Below are 18034 nucleotides of genomic sequence, written 5' to 3'. Positions count from 1 at the left end.
CTTGGCCTCTCCTTCCTGCCCTGACTCAGATGCCTCCCAGGACACTGTCCTGAATTGGATTCTGTTGCTCACAGCCCCACAGAGTAGTATCCAAATTCTTTGTGAGGATCCACTGAAACTCAGGAGGCTGTCAATAGAGTGAATACTAAAACTGAAAATTTGAAATTTGAAAAAGAAATTAAATAGCTGGAAGTGTCACAAGTAGGAGAAAGGGGAAGTCAGGTCACTTGCCTACTGCAGAGATCACCTAAAAAATCTTTGGCTACTGATACATGCAGGAACGGAACTCTGTCATCTCAAGCTAAGCTTGGGATGAGTTGGGTAAATTCTTGCTCAGGAGTTCTGTGGAAGACCACACAAATAATAGAAGCCAAGGTAGAGATGCAACTTCTTCTATAGTAAAACAAACAAACAAAAAAATCAACCTCTCTACTAAGCCGTAAATCTTCTTGAGAAAAGAAGAGCTTTCATTGATCCCATGTCTATTACAAGAATGTCTGTTCAGCCTTAATCTTTTAAACACACCTATGCAAACAATAGAGATTCACTTCAGCAGTGCTATCCTTTGACAAAAACATTCTGAGGCTCTGAAGACCCAAAACATATATTTAATTGGCAAAGGGAAAAGAAAATAAAACCAAGAGAGGTGAAATACTTTAAAAAGTGAAGAGATGAACCCAGAGGATGAAATTAATTTCCAAACCTGATGAATAAATATTTTCTTATGAACCAAAGGATGCAAAGTGAATGGGACATTGTTTTGCACTAATTCTTGTGGGTATCTAAGCAAGCAGGACCTGCTTTTCTCCTTGGGCTTGCACAACCCAGCCATCAGCTCCTTGGGAGCTCAAACACCCAACTGCAGCTCCATCACTGCTGACCCGGGTGGCTTGCTAGGGCTTGCTGGGGTGCAGAAGCCACCTCCTTGTCATGGTGGCCATTTCTCTGCTTGTACAGAAACCAGATGGATTTTTCCTGGACAATTTAAACAACTGCAATTCCACAAACATCTCTGAAAGTTGCTGCCGTCCCACTCTACAGCATATTGTGTCAGATTTCCCTCTCTCTCTTCTTTTTGTCTGCATGCAAACTCTCTGCACACAGTTCTACTAAATCCTATCTTCTTTTGAACTCATGGACATTAATAAAAAAAATAAGTACTTCCAGAGATGTAGGTGGAATTACACCAGGATAAAACTGGCAGAAGTGCAGAATGAGAGGAATGAGTTTTTAATTTAATAAAAGCAGAAACTGTCATGAGTTTTACTGTATTTTGGCACATTTCCCAAGAAAACAACATTCTTACTGTACAAAAACTTTCTTAAGTGCTCAGAATCTGAACCTATATTTATATAGTTAATGTGTCACATTTGCATTTTCTTTTAATAGTATTTAACACTAGAGAAAATGAGCAAACTGTCAATATTAAATTTGGGGACTTTTTAGATAACTTTATCTAAGTCATCCCCACAGAGAAAAGAGGTAAGCAATACCTAGTTTTTGTAAGATCCTAAATAAGGTATTGCAATTTGCAGTATTTGGATGTGTCAGGAATGTCTGGTAAGTGATGAATCTCGAAGTTCATTTAAAGCAACAAGAACAGCTGAAAATAGTTGTCTTTACTTGAAAAGACTTTACAAACAGAAGGAAGCAATGCTTAGCAAACAAGTTATTCACTTGGGAAGCTCCTCTGAGCTCTGTTTAATAGGAATCCAAATTAATTTCCAAATATCATTTAGCTAGTCTTTGATGTGGTATATCACATATTTATCAATGTAACAACAATTAATTAACTTTCTGATGTAGGCATTACTATTTCTTTCCAGTCTGGAAACAGTGTAATATTTTCTCCCCGCTTCCCGTTTTCAAGTCTTTTTTCTTTCCTTTTTGCCTAAAGTCAAATTTGTATCTACCACATTCTCTCTTTATTCATCTGCTGCAAACTTTTGGCCTCTCTGAGGAAACATCAAGCTGTGTTCCTTGGTACTTCAGATTTGATTATTGACTCTATTACATGTAGAACTGTCTCCCAAAGCTCACGTATATCAGGACACGACCAAAACATACAGCAAGGGTCTCCCATGTGCCTATTACAGATCCTGCATTAATTTTATTATCTTGCTCCCAGCTGATGTGATCTCCCTCATGGCTAATGCCTCCAATGCAGGAGCTTGAACAGGATAACTTAAAAATTGCATCTTGCACTGCTTTTCAATTCATCCTCCTAGTCTTAAACCAGATAATTTCTGGAACACTTTGCTGCTCGTTCCACTGTTTAGCTGGTTGCCTGCTGCTTCAAACACTGGACAGGCACAGTAGAAATACAGATATGCTCTGAGAACAACATCTCTATGGTGGGAAACAAGTGTGTTATAAAATAATACATATTCTTTCAATATTTGAGACCAGCTCATTTACTTAGAGTGCAAGTGTTGTCATTTGCTTTAATGCAGCTCCTCACATGGCTCTAAGTGTTCCCCTGATTTAGAAAGTGCCTCAAAATCTGCCCTATACAGATTAGATTTATTTTGTGCTATAAATAAACTAATGTGGTCAGTATAAAATTGACAAAGGGGGAAAAAAACCCCTAAATTATATCAAAGGACTATTTAAGGATGATCTTAGAAGGGGGACACAAAAGACAAAAAAAATCAGGAAACATTACAGACTCTAAGAGGTACAAGGGAAGACAAAAACAGCTTCAGAATTAGTGAGGGTTGGAGCAAGGGCACTGGAGGATATCCCATTTCATGAGCCTTAATGACCATGGCCATAAATGCCCTTATGAACATGGCAGGTCACAGTGCCACAGAGCCTGATGAGAATGATGTGCTGGCACAGACTCCCCCAGGTTAGGAAAAAGCATTCTCAGAATAGATGAGCTATAAGCAAAGTAGCAACCTGCAGCTATTACCTCATCTTGGTCTTCATTCCCACTGTAAAAAACCTGGGTTTTAGTCACATAGTCACTGCAGCCACAAAAAAAATGGCATGTATGTAATTTAAAGCATTTAAGCTGATAATCATTGTTTGAATTTTGGATTATGCTTGCTATAGTTTGCTAGATATACAGACCACATGCTGTGTTTCTGCTTCGTGACTGAATGTTCATTTAAATCAGGTTCTGTGAATATTCTTGTTGAATTAGAATTTGTATTTCACCAATGTTTTCCAGCCTTTTTCTAAAATTTCTGTTTTCTGTAAGTAGATAAATTTATTACAGTGTTTATAAATTTACATAAACACAGTGCAAATTCAGTCAAAGCAAATGAGTTTCAAAATTGCACTGGAAACTGAAACATTTTGCAGTATTCATCCCTCCCTACTTGGGAGGCAGCCAGATCTGAAGAGGTTACCAGCTCAACTCAGTAAAACCAAAGATGTTCAGACCAGCACCAGGCTTGCTGGGCAGTTCTCTGGACAGAACTCCTTTTCCTGTGGAGCTGAACTCATCACTGCTTTTAAGGGTTTCTTATGCAGCTGCTTTAGTGACAACATCCTGAGGAGGGATTTAGTACCAAGGTCCATGCTGGGTTTATTTTTCAGGGCTTCTTCCTATTCTTGCAGGCTGTGCCTCTTCTTCCTGGAATCTCCAAATTATAGAAACCTCCAGGATCTCTGCCTTCCTTTACCTTCAGCTCTCCCTGCCCTGCTCGTTCTTCCTACCAAGAGTCTAAGTCTCTTCCTAACAGACCCCTTTCCACAAGGTGAGATATGGAGAATAATGGGGGAAAGGAGGAAAAGAAATCCTTTTTCACGCCATGTGATTTATTACAAAGAGAACTCTGCACCCTCCCCTTCAGCTTTGTGAGGCTGCATTGGCTCATTGGATCAGCCCCAGGTGAATCTCCAGATAATCTCCACACACAAAGCCAGGGAGTTCCAACCCACAAATGGCTCTACCACCAGGGTTAAGGGTTGAAATTGGAAAGGCAGTGGGGAAGGGGGAGCACTCACTGATTTTTCCCCCCTCTCAGGCAGGCTGCAGTGAGAGCAGAGCCAGGGCAGCTGGTCTGTCCTGCTGCACCTCTCCAAGGCAGTGGCACAAAGCTGGAGCAGGCGTGTGGCAGCAGAGCAAAGACAAGGGCAACACACAGACTTGCTACTTTTCACAAATATCATTTCAAAACTGATATATTCACGGCGTTTTACAAATCAGCTCCACACCTGCCAGCCAAGTCAGGTCTTCATTAGAGCACATTTCACCGTCTGGGTGCTTGGGGTTTGAGATTTATGCATTGCCTATTATTCATTAAAAAGGATTCATTCAAGCCCACATATTCTAAAGCAATTAGGTAGCAAGACATCCTAATGCTCCAGCTACAGAGAACCCCTGCTCTGAAAACTCTCTCCTCCTCCCCAGCTTTCTGCATTTTTAATTTAGAGCTCTGGAAACCTTCACAAAGGCTATTTAACAGAACCACTGCAGTGTGCTCTGCACTCAGAGAGCAGCATTAGCTCCCAGAGACCACATGGTGGAGTAGATGTTTGCAGAATGAGCACTGCCTGGTGTACTGACATAATTTTAAATCGTACATGACGGTTAAAGATGTGTTTCTCCATTTTCTGTGTAAACAATGTTAAATAAGAATAAACACAAAGGGATATTTTCTCCTTCTGATGAATACATGCATTTCTCAGGGCTGGTAATAGGTGCCACAGGCACACACACCAAGGAAGACATGCATCCCTTCCTGACATGGGCACGCTCTGATCTTCAGGATATATCTCAATTCTTGTATTAACTCTCCTTACACACGCCAGGTTCTCAGTAATGCCAGAAGGATTCCCGGGCACAAAGCAGCATGCTGGAAATAAAAACCCATCCTGCAGGTGGGAGAACTCCACCCTGTGAGTGTGCCTGGGGTGTCAGAGGTAAGATCCCCTCCCTAGTGCAGCTCACCCCTGCAGCTATCACAGGACTGTGTGTATTTTCACATCTGCATTGTGCCCAGCCCAGTTTTCAGTGGCACAGGGTTTCCAGCACTTCCCCTGGGATGCAAGCCCAGTTTAGCAAAGCTCTCCCCTAGGAAGAGCCTGTCCCCACGTGTGGATCTCCCCAGTGAACCCTGCAGGAGCCAGTCCCATCTGTCCTGCCCTTGCTCAGACTCCTGCTCCCAGCTGGATCTGAGTCACTGCCACGCCAATCCTGGGCACTCAGGTGTTTTAAACAACTTGCTGGCAACACCTACAGGGCTGCCTGATTCATTGTTTGGCCTTTTCAAAACCAGACACATCACTGACTTACTGACACAGGAGACAGGGGTTTTTTTTCCCAACTTTTGGATCCCAAAATATTTCCATTGGAGGCATAGGGCCTTCAGAACTCTCACATATGTAGCCCAAAATGAAGTATTATATAAACTTTCTTTTCTGATGTTGTCCAAAAGCCACCTGCTCATGGAACACAAGCTGCAAACCACTGAGAAAGAGGATTTTAGCATGTGCTTAATTTACTGGACTCCTACCCTGTCAACAAGTCAAACTCCTCTAGGCCCTCCTGCCCTATCTACTTGACACTTTCCCACAATGTCTTAATTCTGCTTCCTAACAAATGTTTCCCTTCAGATAAGCAATCCTTCTTGAAATCATTTGTATTTCTTTTGGTCTGTCTACATTCCTGGAGGGGCAGGTTGGGTGGAAGTTAGTGTTTCATCATCACAGTGGTTCACAGAAAACAGCTGATACACACATAAACATTTCTGGAGGCATGGCTGCTGTTGAATTGTGCTTTTGTTCCCACTTCTGGCCTTCCTCAGACTGTGCAAGTAGACACACAAAACATCTCACAGCTATTAGGGAATATTCCAGCTGCTGTAGGATGGTATTCCTCCATATTACAACACATTTCCTATCCTGTCTGGCACACAAATCTGGAATTCTACTCACTTTTAGGACAGAGGAAAGACACATCCTGGTCCCTGTAGCCCAGTGTTATAGGAACACCCCCAGAAGACAGTTCAGCTCCTGCTAACAGAGCCATTACACACACAGAGCTGCAGTCAAAGGAGCCAACCTTAATGTCTCAGCACTGAGCTCTCAAAAGTTTGGACATGCCACAGCTGCACAGGTCCACACAGCCTTCCTTCAGCCCTGTGCTTGTCATTATTGTGACACAGCCTTTAACTGCAGGAGCACAGGCTGCTGTTCCACAGGCTCTCCCTTTATTCTGTGCACAGGATCTGCACTGTTCATTAATGAGTGCACTATTCAATATTTTGGCTTTTCCTTATTGTTCCATATGCAACCCTAGGCTCATGCTACTCAAAGGCTGCTCCAAGGACAGAGCTATTCAGTTCTTCGTGGCTTTTCTAAAGTGCTCAGCACTGCAGGAGACAACTGCTTTATAAGCACTGATGGACTAATTTTCCCAACAGCACTGGTACAAGAGGGGTCTACATTGTCCCCAATTCATAAAAGAGCAATTGGGACAAAAATTGGCTTACATAAGAGACAGCCACTAATTTGAACCATTCTATCTGAGAGGCCAAGGACAGGACTTCTTTTAAGACAACCTGGGTTTACATAGCATGTTACATGTCCAGCATCTAACTCTGAGTTGAGCTGAAGCTGACTGTATTCAAGGCTGAAAAAAAATGGCACTGTGAGCAGACAGAATATTAGAAGTATCTATCTTTGTGGAATTAGAGCAGTCAGAGATTACTATAAAATGGTAAGGTATTATGGACCATGATTGAGTTTGGGGTGGGTTTCAGTTATACCTTAATTCAGCCACTTTTCTTGGCTTTATGTCCTGATACTGCTGCATTCAGCTGTGTCTGAGAACTGCTGTAATATGTGGCTGTTGGGGTTAGCACTGTACCTGATATTTCCTTTACTCTCCTGAATAGAATTAAATTATTACTTTGCTACATTACAGAGTACCAGACTGTTTGCACCCAGGACATCCTGCACACACATCCTCAATAGGCCATGCCAGGAATCATCCATCTCCAGCATCCCAAAGGCCTCTTCCTCCTGGATATCTGGAGGAAGGGTTTGACCTGATACCAAACTGCCAAGAAGGTGTGTGCTGGCACACAGGGAAGCAGTCAGGACTTTACAGGACTGACAAACTGCTGGCTGAACAAGCAAAGTTTAACTTCCCAGCACCAGAGCACTGCTGGCTCCCTTTTGTAATGTTTGCTAGCAGGCTCTGACACAATTAGGTATTTCTCACTCCCATACATAACCACAATATTAATTGTATTCCTTCATAATCTTGCTGCACCTACAAACTGTTCAGCTTGAAAATGACTTTTTGCGTTTATAAGGACCCATTTATTTGGGGTTGGTGGGAGGGAAGGCCATTTTTACTTTCCCTGCACTCCCATACACATGGTCTGCAAGCAGCCTGCTCCTGCTGCCTTGGCTAGCAGGTATAAATGTCATCAGAAGTCAAAGGCAGGGACACATCCATTAGCCAAACACTCCCTTTACCACAACTAATTGGAATTTTTACAGTTGTATGCAAAGCCCTGAACAAAATCCCAGTTTGTCACAAGACAGGAGAGGGACAAGTGACACAGTGGTTCACTCAGGGTGACACCATGAGACTGCCCTGTCATTGCCTCTTATCTAACCTAGGTCAGAACTGCAGCACCTCAGTTCTTCACTTCTAAAATAATCATAAACCCTCCGTGGTGTTTTGAGAGGAAATACATGAAAGATTATAGAATGTTTTGGTGCTACAGTGATGGGGATATGTGAGGTGAGGGGTCCATAGTGGCCCAGGGTCCCCAGGCAGTTGCAAAGAAGAGCCCTTAATTCCAAAAACCCAGCCTTTTAAAGCCATTAGCCAGTTATCAGCTACACAGTTTTAAATCATAGCAAACATAATTCAACCATAATTCAACACACCATGATGTGAACACGCTATGGTTACATAACTTGTTTTTCTACCTCTAATTCAGTCCTTTTCTACTTAGCCAAAGTAACAGGCCTGAGCCATGGTTTTACAAGGCTTTCCCTTTGTAAGGTGTTACCTATATGCAACAGGGATATATTCGGTTCTGCAGATGGAGATTAATTGAGCAATGGAATCAAAGAAAGGTTTTCTGACAGACCCTGAATTTTATTGAGCTTTATTTCCAACAAGATTGCTCAAGTTTGTACTTAACAAACAATCCTGCAATACCTATAAGAGCACATAAGATAAGCATAAGTTATCCCAGTCCAGTTTTTGAGAAACATTCTCTAAGGGTCTGGGTGGAGAAAAGAGATTTTGTAGGGTTATGCTGTTCTGTCAGTGAACATTCCCTCTTGTTTCTTCTACCCCTTACCACCTGTAACTAAAGATGTTTTCCTCTCAAACCTATCTTTAGTCTCACTTTAAATTTCAAGGTTATCTGGCCCACTGGCTGTGTTACATATTGCTGTCTAATTAAAGTGAGAAGATTAACCTTATTCTATTAGATTATTTTAACACCTGCCAGGTGACTACTCTGCTTTAGCAAAGGCACAATGTAGCCAAATCAGTTAACAAAACCCCAAACTAGCAACTAAAAAAATCTAAACCCAAACAAAACAACACATCAAAACCTCCAGATTATTTCATTTTTGGAAAGTCCACCAGAAAATGAGAATGTTGCAAATGTTCTTCCCAGAATCACTACTATGATAAACTAACAAGCATTTCATAGTAGAAATAATACCAGTGTTGTGTTTGTCACATAACATTTCAGAAGATGGCAAAGAAGCTGCAAAGTCCTGCTCTAGCTCTGATTGCAATCAATAAAAAGCCCAGATGCTTTAGAAGGGAGTTAAATCAGTCTCAGATCTTCCCCAATCACTTGTTAATTTGAAGGGCAGAGTTTTACCACCTGTGCTTCTCTGTGTGGTGTTGCCTCAGCCCAAACAACACAGAGAATGAGGAGTTATTTGACAGCATGGTGGTCTCTGGTCCATTTCCTACCTCAAATCACTCTCCATGTTCCACAGTCCCAGCAGTTGGGCACACTGTGCACCCCAACAGGGAATTACCTGTCACAGACGTTTCTCATCATATTCCATGGCACCTCCTCTTCCCACCTCAAAGCCACGTGTGGGGGATTTGGTGCCATCCCATGGGACACGGGTCAGTTGTCTGGTTTGGATGCAGAAGAATGGGAATGTAAAGCACTCAAAGCGTGGCTTCTATCAATCACTGCAACACACCAGCAGAATGTGATTTGATACCAAGCCAAGCTGAAACTACACATTTTGGTTCCAGAGCACTGATACATCTCATTGCAATGAATAATGGTGAAAAAACAGATTAGTTTGAGAATCCTGATGAGAATGTTAAAGCTGAAAAATGTAAACCTTCAGGGATTCGGAGCATTTTTTCTTTTTCCTCACTCTCATTTTTTAAAATTTTTAAAATTTTTTTTGGTTATGCCTCAAAAATAGGTGCAAATGGGTGTAAAATTTTTCAGAAAAAAATTATTATTATACCCTTTTCTGAGATGTATAAAAGAATGCTACAATTACTAAAGGCTTGCAACAGTTGAAGAAAAGAGGTGAGGATGAAACGCCAGGGAAAACTAAATCTACTGATAATTGTTATACAGAAAGACCAGGAAAGAGTTCAGGTGGAAGCTGATCATGGAGTGATTTGGGTTGGAAGAGACCTTAAAGACCTTAGTTCCAACCCCCTGCCAGGGCAGGAACACTTTTCACTAGACCAGGCTCCTCAAGGCTCCCTCCAGCCTGGCCTTGAGCACTTTCAAGGATGGGACATCCACAGCTTTCAATCTCCACTGAAAAGACTATTTAATGAAGTAAATTTTAATTAGGCAACAGAGAACACAGATGAGGAGGAAAACCTCCCACATTATGAGTTTTTATTCATGGAGATTTTCAAATCTTGCCTGTAGAAAGCCCTAAGTAACCAACACAACACTGAACTTAGCCCTGCTTTGAGAATGGAGTGAAGACCTCCAGAGGGCTACATTAAACATTTTTCTTTGTAATTCTGTGAAAGTCTCAGGCACATGGAAAGTTTCACTTGCTGCCCATACCTCGATAGACACCAGAGAACCCTGCTGTGGGACAGGTGACTTCACAGGCTCACAGAATTACTTATTTTTCTTTCTGCATATTTGCAGCCTCACACAGTTCAGCACCCTTGAGATAAAATCCTATAGCAAAAATGTACAATGAATGAGAACATATATGAATGGGAAGCGGAGGAGCAAACAAATTTCAATTTCAAGCTTTCATGGCTTAGCATAAACAAACATGAAGCAATTCATCCTCAAAATATAGAGGTGGGAGGGGGATACTGACAGTGTCACCAGACACACAGGGAGACTGAGAACAAGGGAGCCTGGAGCGAAGAGAACATCTCAAAAACTGTTTAAAGCCTTGGGAAAGTTTGAAACAAAGATGAAACTTTCCTGATTCATTCAGTGGGTCTGCAAAAACAATTCTCTTCATCCACTGCCACCCCCCTAGATTGCCAAAAACAAGCCAGCTCTGTCAAATGTTGTTTTCCTCTTAACAAAAATGAGCTTCTAAAATCTCTGTCAAAATTTGGAATGGGTGAACAGATTTTGAAAAAATAAGAATAGTCTAATAACTTTCTAGAGAAAGATGCAGAAATAGCTTCTAAAGAACTCATACTGAGATAATTCTCTTTATGAGCCTGCAAAGTCTATTTAAATTTTATATTTTCCACTCTTTTATTTTTCATAAATTCATCCTCTGCCTGCATCCAAGCTGATATGGGACTAAAACTCAAAGCACTCCTCTGAGATGGTGCCCCATTTCCACACCTTTTAGCAACAGGGAGTGCAGTGATCTTGTAGTGAATATGAAGTGATTAGGGAGATGGTTTGCTTCTGTTACAGGTTCTTGTAAACATTCATTTGAGCTGCAAATGGACAAAAGAATTCATCTTCCCATCTGATCTATCCATTAGCTTGCTGTGTCCCACACCATATAAACATCATGAAACAATGATTAACTGTGCAGGTTCTGGCTGTTTGAGCACTTGCACAATGTCATCCTCCTGACAGGGCTCAGAAATCAATCCCTCCAGTCATATTCCACCCTGAAACCCTCCAGTCTTTGGCAGGCAAGAAAGGAAACTGTTCAGCAAAACTGTTACCTGGTTTGTTCAAGGTGGGACTAAGATCTCAGTGCTGTGGCTTCCAGAGTGCACACATTTAGTTCTTTGAATTTGGTAGCCAGTGCTTCCAAATTTGAGTCGTTCAGAATTTGGTTTTTGCTGCCTTCTGGCAGAAAAATGCAAGGCCCTGTGTTTGTAAGGCTCACAAAATATGATTATTAGAAGCATGCAGGGAAAAGAGCAATTCCCTACCTTCAGAATCAAATGATTCCTCTACACTGGCTTGACCTAAATGCCTGCCAAGAAAGTTGTGGTATCTCTATACAAAACTTACAAGGCAGAACTAATAAAATAAACCAAAAAATGGGTCACTCTGTGCATGCATGGGCTTGAAAAAGAATGTGGAGGTAAACAAATTCAAGGATGACAAAATTTAAATGGTTCACCTGCAGTCAAAGCCCATGGAAAGAGTAGTTTCATGGCCAGGAAAAGAAGAGATGGAAATTACTTTTCTCCACTTTAAAAGAGAATTTATTGAAGCCTTGAAGACAAGAACAGAAGCAAAGAAAACAAAAGAAAACAAAACAAAACAGCCCAGAAGAGCTCTGAAAATCCAATCTCTCCCATCAGCCTCTGGAAAATGGATAACCTATGCGTGGTATGATTGAATTTCTCTGTTTCATCACCCTAGTGGAAGCATCTTGTATGAAACTCTGGTTTATGAATTGAGTTTTGAGAGGGACCTGGGAGAGCAGGAGTTATACCAATCTAATCAGGATGTGACAAACACATGCATCAAAATGTTGCATTGTCGAGATCCAGAAGCCACTTAATTCCAGAAAGATTTTAAAGTTGAGAAAGCAGCTTTGGCAACAGGATTAGAAATGATGAGAAGGCAGATGAAAATCCAGACGGAGGAAAATAGCAGTTTTTTTCCAAAACATCCTTTCAAAAATTAGGCTATGTCCCTATATGATTTCTTATTAACTTCTGATACAAACCTATGTTTTATTCAAATTAAGAACACAGTTGCCTTCTTCCATTTATTGCACCTTCTTCCTAAACATATGCTAATGATGGGATGAAAGATACATGAACTGAGATAAATAACACCATAAAATCCTATAAACCCCACAGGTTAAAACACCACAAAACATTGAGAGCAAAATATCCAACAAAACAGATTAAATACAAGAATAACATGCAAATGTCATTGCCACAGAACAGAGAAATGTGCTAATGCCAGTGCCACAGGACAGGAAGCAAGATTCATGAGATTGATTTGTGATGGGTCCTAAACAAAAGCAGGGCACAAAAATAGCCCATGATTATCAATAACATGAGCTCAAATCAGAAAGCATGTGCATTTAAGAGAGATGGCATCAAATGCTTCCTTCAAAAGAAAAAGAACATCACAATCACTTTGTATTTGCCTGGTCTCAGCTTGCATTTCCTATCTAACTACTGAAGATAGTTTCACAGGATAAGTACAGATTAGCAAAATATTCAAGGTGATTGAATGGATTAGCATTATTGTTTAGCACAATGCAAGGTGATAGGAAAATCCACAGAAAAGAAAGATCTGCTATCTGGACAGCCACTTGAAATTATGCAGCTCACAGGTTGAATTCTTACATTTCTTGTAACATCATCAAGTGTCACAGTGGATGCCTGAAAACATTTCCAACTAAAGAGTGAGATTTAAAGCTGGGGATCTTGAGCAACAGGTGGAACAAGAATTCCTAAGTAAACTGCTATCTTGTTTGTCACACAAATAGAAAATCCATATGCTAGTGCCAGAGGCAAAAAAGAACATGTTCTAACAAACAGCACAAAAAACCCCAAACCCTGAAGAAACATTTGTCTGTAGGAAAGGGGTGGGAAAGAAAAAAAGAGATTAAATGCATCCAAAAAAGTCCAAATTGCCTTTAGAGGAATTAAGAGTGTAGTAAATCCCAGCCAGGTAGAAAGCATAAATGAGAGCCCTCCCCACTGCCCTGGCCATTGTAATCATGTCCAGCAGCTTGGGCTGCCCGTTCTGCCCACCCTTGCAGAGATACACACTGCAGTTAACAGATGTACTGATGTGTTATGCTCCCCTCAGGCCCCAAGGATGCAATACCTGATCAAACAGACAGACTGTTTCACGCTGTGACAGGGATATTTGGGTTATTTCTAGGTATCCAACGTTAATAGAGGTCAAACTGAGAACAAATCCATGTAACCTCTGGCTAGGGATGGAGATTTCCCGTTCAGACATTGCAGCTCTACACAGATTTCTTCCCAGAACCAGAGACCTCAAGAGCTGAATCAAATCCCCTAAAATTCAGACATCTCTGGTTTGCTTTTCAGGGAGTTTCTTGGAGCATTTCACAAGCATTAATGGAGTGGCCTCCAATGGTTCAGTGAGGCAGGTGCACAGAATTAGTTTCACTTTACAACTAAGACCAAGGAGCAGAGGGGGATTGAGTGAAGCAGCCAAGATCATTCTGCACTTGTCTGACAGAGTCATAAATAGAAATCAGGATTCCACAAAAAGCAAATAAAACCTTCCTCCCTCGAATATGCAGCAAAATATTTGGTTAATTTTGACTGCATGCATCCTTGCTGGTTTACAGCCAGGAAAGGAAACGTTCTGAGCAAGGTCACTCCAGGCAGACCTTTAGCCATAAATTGTGTGTTCAAACCCCATGACTCCTCATAAGAAATAAATTTGAATATTTAGATCCAAGATACTGGTATAAGGATTTTGGATATTTTAATAAGTCTTATTTATTGGAAAATAACCCAGTTCCAAATTTACACCTGTTCTCTCTCAGGTAATTATGGAGGCAGAGCTAAATAGGAAATGACACTCACCAAGCAGACACAGATTTCCAGGTTAGCAAAATTACCTTCAGATATGAAAAAACAACTTGCCCTAGGCTGGGACAGGCAAGTTTACCTAAGCTAAGGAAAAAAATTGGTCTTGCTACTCTCCAGTGCTGCAGAAGAGCTTCAGTGGTCTGTGTGGGGAGGTAAATAAATAAACCCAGCGAGCCCTGCTTGCCCAAAGCACAACAGACACCTCCCCAGTGCACAGAATGCAACATCCAAGCTGAACTGAAAAACTTACATTACTTGGGCAAAAATCTGTTTGCTTTTTACTTCTCCTGACAGTTTTGACAAGATGACTATCAGACAGAGGTTCAGAGAAGATGTAAAGCAGAAAAAAAGGCCAATTATCAACTTTTTTCTCCTTCAGAAAATTTGAAACTGCTTTCCAGTAATGAACGATACACAAGCATATCACTGAAAACTGAAAGCTGGCTTACCTGAGGTGATCAGCACAAAGATGGGGCAATTCTCAAAGAAAAAATAATCCTCTCTGTCCAAATTTGTGTTCATAGTTCTTCTGACTTCTCCCCAATCCTGAATTGTAAGTCTGGACCTTAATTTCCCAACACAGGCCCTTTCTTCATTGGCACTAAACATTCTCTGCAGTCATTGCTGTGCTCAGTTAAGGAGGTTCATTAACCTTTGAGACAAAATCTGACATCACAAAAACCTCTTTAGCCCTCTTTGCTTCTTTCTCCACTGTGCCACGCTGCCTGATTTCATGTTTTAGGGCATGACAAAAAGTTGAGAAACTTTTAAACCTAAGAGGTTGAAAGGAGTTCTGCATAGAGCAACAGACAGCCCTGGCCAAAATGCAATGCAGACAATGCATGACACTTGTAGACACAAATGACAGCAAGAGTTGGATTCACATCACAAGGGGACAGGGGGCAAGGAGGAAGATTTAAAAGAGCAGTAGATCAATAATCAATATAAGAATGTTGATTTAGTTCTCTGTAGCAGTTCTTAAACACTTCCCTGTTAATCAGACTGACCATTCATGTGTAGATGCTGACCCAGAATTAGATCCTAGGTACCTCCATCTGGTATGATCACACTTTCTCACAAGAATAAATTTTAAAAAAAATTTACAAATCCAGAGGTCCTGATCCACAGACAGGGTAAATTGGTACGAGTGTTGACAATTGTATGCGTGGATATCAGTAAATTTACAGCAGCTGGAGAGCAGATCTCTGACTCTTGTTAAACAGCTTAAGAGAGGCAGGATAAATCTCACTGTAACCCCAGCCCCAAGTTAACAGGGTTACAGAAATCTGTTCAAATGGCAGCTTAGCCCACTTACTGTGGATGATACAAATTGCTTTCTGGGAATGCCCCACTGACCACAGGCAGCTCTAAGCCACCAGGCCAGAACACATGACCAGCTTTTAGATGGCCAAGACTAAACAAAACTAATCCAACTTGCATAATTCAAAAATGTATTTAAAGTGTAGGTGGTATTGTATCTACTAAACAAAGTCTAGAATCTATAGGGCAAGATCTGACAATAAAGCTATAATTCCCTAATCGGGTACACAGAATCTTTCAGGCTTTTCAAAATACTAAAAACCCAAGGGAAATTTTGTCCTCAATCAATTTCAAGTCAAGTTTTACAACCCAACGAGGTGCATAGTTTTTTCCACTGAGTTTTTACGAATGGAGCATCCAAACCTTTGAAATTCTCTCATGGCTCATTTGTAGGCATCTCACTGTATCCCAGTGAGAGTGGATGAGAGGGATAATTGAAAATGGGACACATGGGCATCAAAACAAGCAAAATGACCCCCTCCTTTCTCTTTTTCCTTTTCTTCTGGTTCACGCTTCTAAATGAAATCCCAGGCTGCCTTCCAGCTGCTGCTCAGAGCTGTGGCAGAGGAGGAACACGTAGAGAGCTCTAAACCAACTGACCTATTTCCATCCTTGGAGCTGCTGTGCCTAAAGCCTTCGTTCTGAATTCTGCACACACACATGCACGTGTGAACAGCAACTTCCCTGTGTGCTCCCACGAGGAACCATTTCCAATATCGAACCTCAGCTCCTAGAAAAGCTCTCTGCTTCTTCCTGAACAGATGTTAACCCCACGGCCTCAGTGCCCTCCATAATTAGGTTAACTTTTGGGAGTCTACCCTTTGGGGAAGAGGATAGAAGCTTTGGCTCACTGACCCATCCTTTCTTGTATCAGTTCTGTTCCCCATTGGATACTGCTCTATATCTGAGAAATTGGCATACAAGGATCCTTTCATCTCTTTTAAAAATGCAAGCATGCAAAGCACTGCTGCAGAGTGAATAAATCTGAAAGAGCACATTAATAGGTGCAATTCATGCACACAGCAAAAGACCACTGAAAATGAAACCAAGTGGCTTGTGCCTTCCTACAGCATCCAAATCATTGAAATAGCAAAAGGTGTCAGAACCTGAGGGTTCTCAAATCCTCATCCCCACTTTTTTTTAATTAAAAAAAAAAAGAGCTTTGTTACCCTATATGACTTCTGTGCTACTTATGTCACTTCCTAGGAAGAAGCAGCCACTGTCTGACTGATCTTGGCTGAACTTCAAAGATACAGAAAAGTTAATTGGATGAAATGAGGCTTCCAAAGAAAAACTTTGTGTGAAAAGCTTTTCAACCAAAGATTTACATGCAATCCAAGGAGTCACAATATAGAGTGGCATTCTTAATGTTGTAGAGGAATGCATAATGCTTGGGAGAAAACTTTCCTTTGCTCTTTTTCCTCCAAAATGTGTCCTTCTTTTTCTTTTCCCCTGCCCCACCTTCAATTTAAAGGTTTATAAAATAAGAAATGTAAAGAAAGTTAATGAAGGTAATATGGAACATTAAACCAAAGATTATTTTTTAATATGGCCACATTATCGTCCCCTGAAAAGGGATAAAGTAAACGTTGTTCGATTTTTATTTCTTGTTATAACAGTACTCTGGGAAAAGTGATTACAATTATTACATCTGAAGCTTTGTATCATTCTTCCCATAAGTTTTCTATTTCTACTTTATGTAGGTTTGTCCTGAAGGAAGTCCTGGTCAGCAGAGTGCCAAGTTCTGCAAAAGACAGTTACCTTTGGGAGAGTAGAGCACATTCCTGGAGTAGATTTTTAGACAGTAATGCAGAATTGGACCTGAAAATTAGACTTCAGGGGGCCCAGAAAATTGTGATGAACTTCAGAATATACACATGCTATGAAAACTCAGGGGAGATCCTCTTTTAATCTGAGCTGACTTTTTAAAACAATGGACCATTTGATACCAACAAACTTATACAGTCACCCCTATGAGGGAGGTAAAAGTTTGTTCTCCACCTTCAGTCCTCATGAGGTGACAGTCTGCTATTTGCACTGGCAGCTTGTTTCCCTATTTGAAACATTTACTTTCCTATTTGAAAGCCAAATATTTTTGCCTTATCCTCCTCGGCTAAAGTTGTCATCACCTGCCTTGCCCCTCTGACTGAACGTGGGCATGATGGTGGTGCCATCTTCCTGAATTAAACAAAGTTATCTCCTTTAACCTGTTCTACAAGATATGTTTGCCAGACCTCAGGCAGATCCTTGCATCTCTGTCTTACATCCCAATTTAAACTTCCCAAAGCAGAGCCAGTGCAGCAAGGTTTATTGCCTAGGTGAGAGCCCAGGGTTAGCCCAGTGGCCCAAACAAGCTCTTTCAGTATCTGAGTGTAGTCCTCAGTGCTCAGGAGGGTGCCACATAAATAAAAGGTATCTAATGTTCCCTCCACTCTGTATTTCCACATCAAATAGTAGCAAACACAGCAGTGGCACATCAGCCAGGGACAAGAAACCAGCACACAAATCACCCCAACACAGACTAATGAGCAAGGAGAGGGAGAAGGCTCTTCTCCTCCTCAGCCATGCTCAGAGCAGATTTCAGCTCCAACACTCTGGCTCTGCTCATGCCCAGAGTATCAATTGTCATTATGGTTCTGCTCCTCACAGTCATTCCCAAAACTCTCTTGAACTCTGTCTCCTCTCAAGTCAAGGATTAACCACAGAAATTCTCACTAATGGCAATCTTCTGTCATTTCCTGCTGGAGTTCACACTTGGTGTGTGGGTGACAGACATCAGGTCCTGTCTCCCAGCCA

General features: G+C 41.3%; 1 protein-coding gene across 3 annotated transcripts in view; it reads right to left on the bottom strand.

Moving 5' to 3' along the window:
* BEND5 (BEN domain containing 5) overlaps positions 1-18034 on the bottom strand; it is an 875016-nt gene that overhangs the window by 145432 nt on the left and 711550 nt on the right. The window lies entirely within an intron of this gene.

This window comes from Sturnus vulgaris, chromosome 9 (genome assembly GCF_052056855.1).
Source record: "Sturnus vulgaris isolate bStuVul1 chromosome 9, bStuVul1.hap1, whole genome shotgun sequence".
Classification (NCBI taxonomy): Eukaryota; Metazoa; Chordata; class Aves; order Passeriformes; family Sturnidae; genus Sturnus; species Sturnus vulgaris.
Note: the sequence above shows the minus strand (reverse complement) of the source record. Positions and strands in the feature narration are given on the sequence as shown.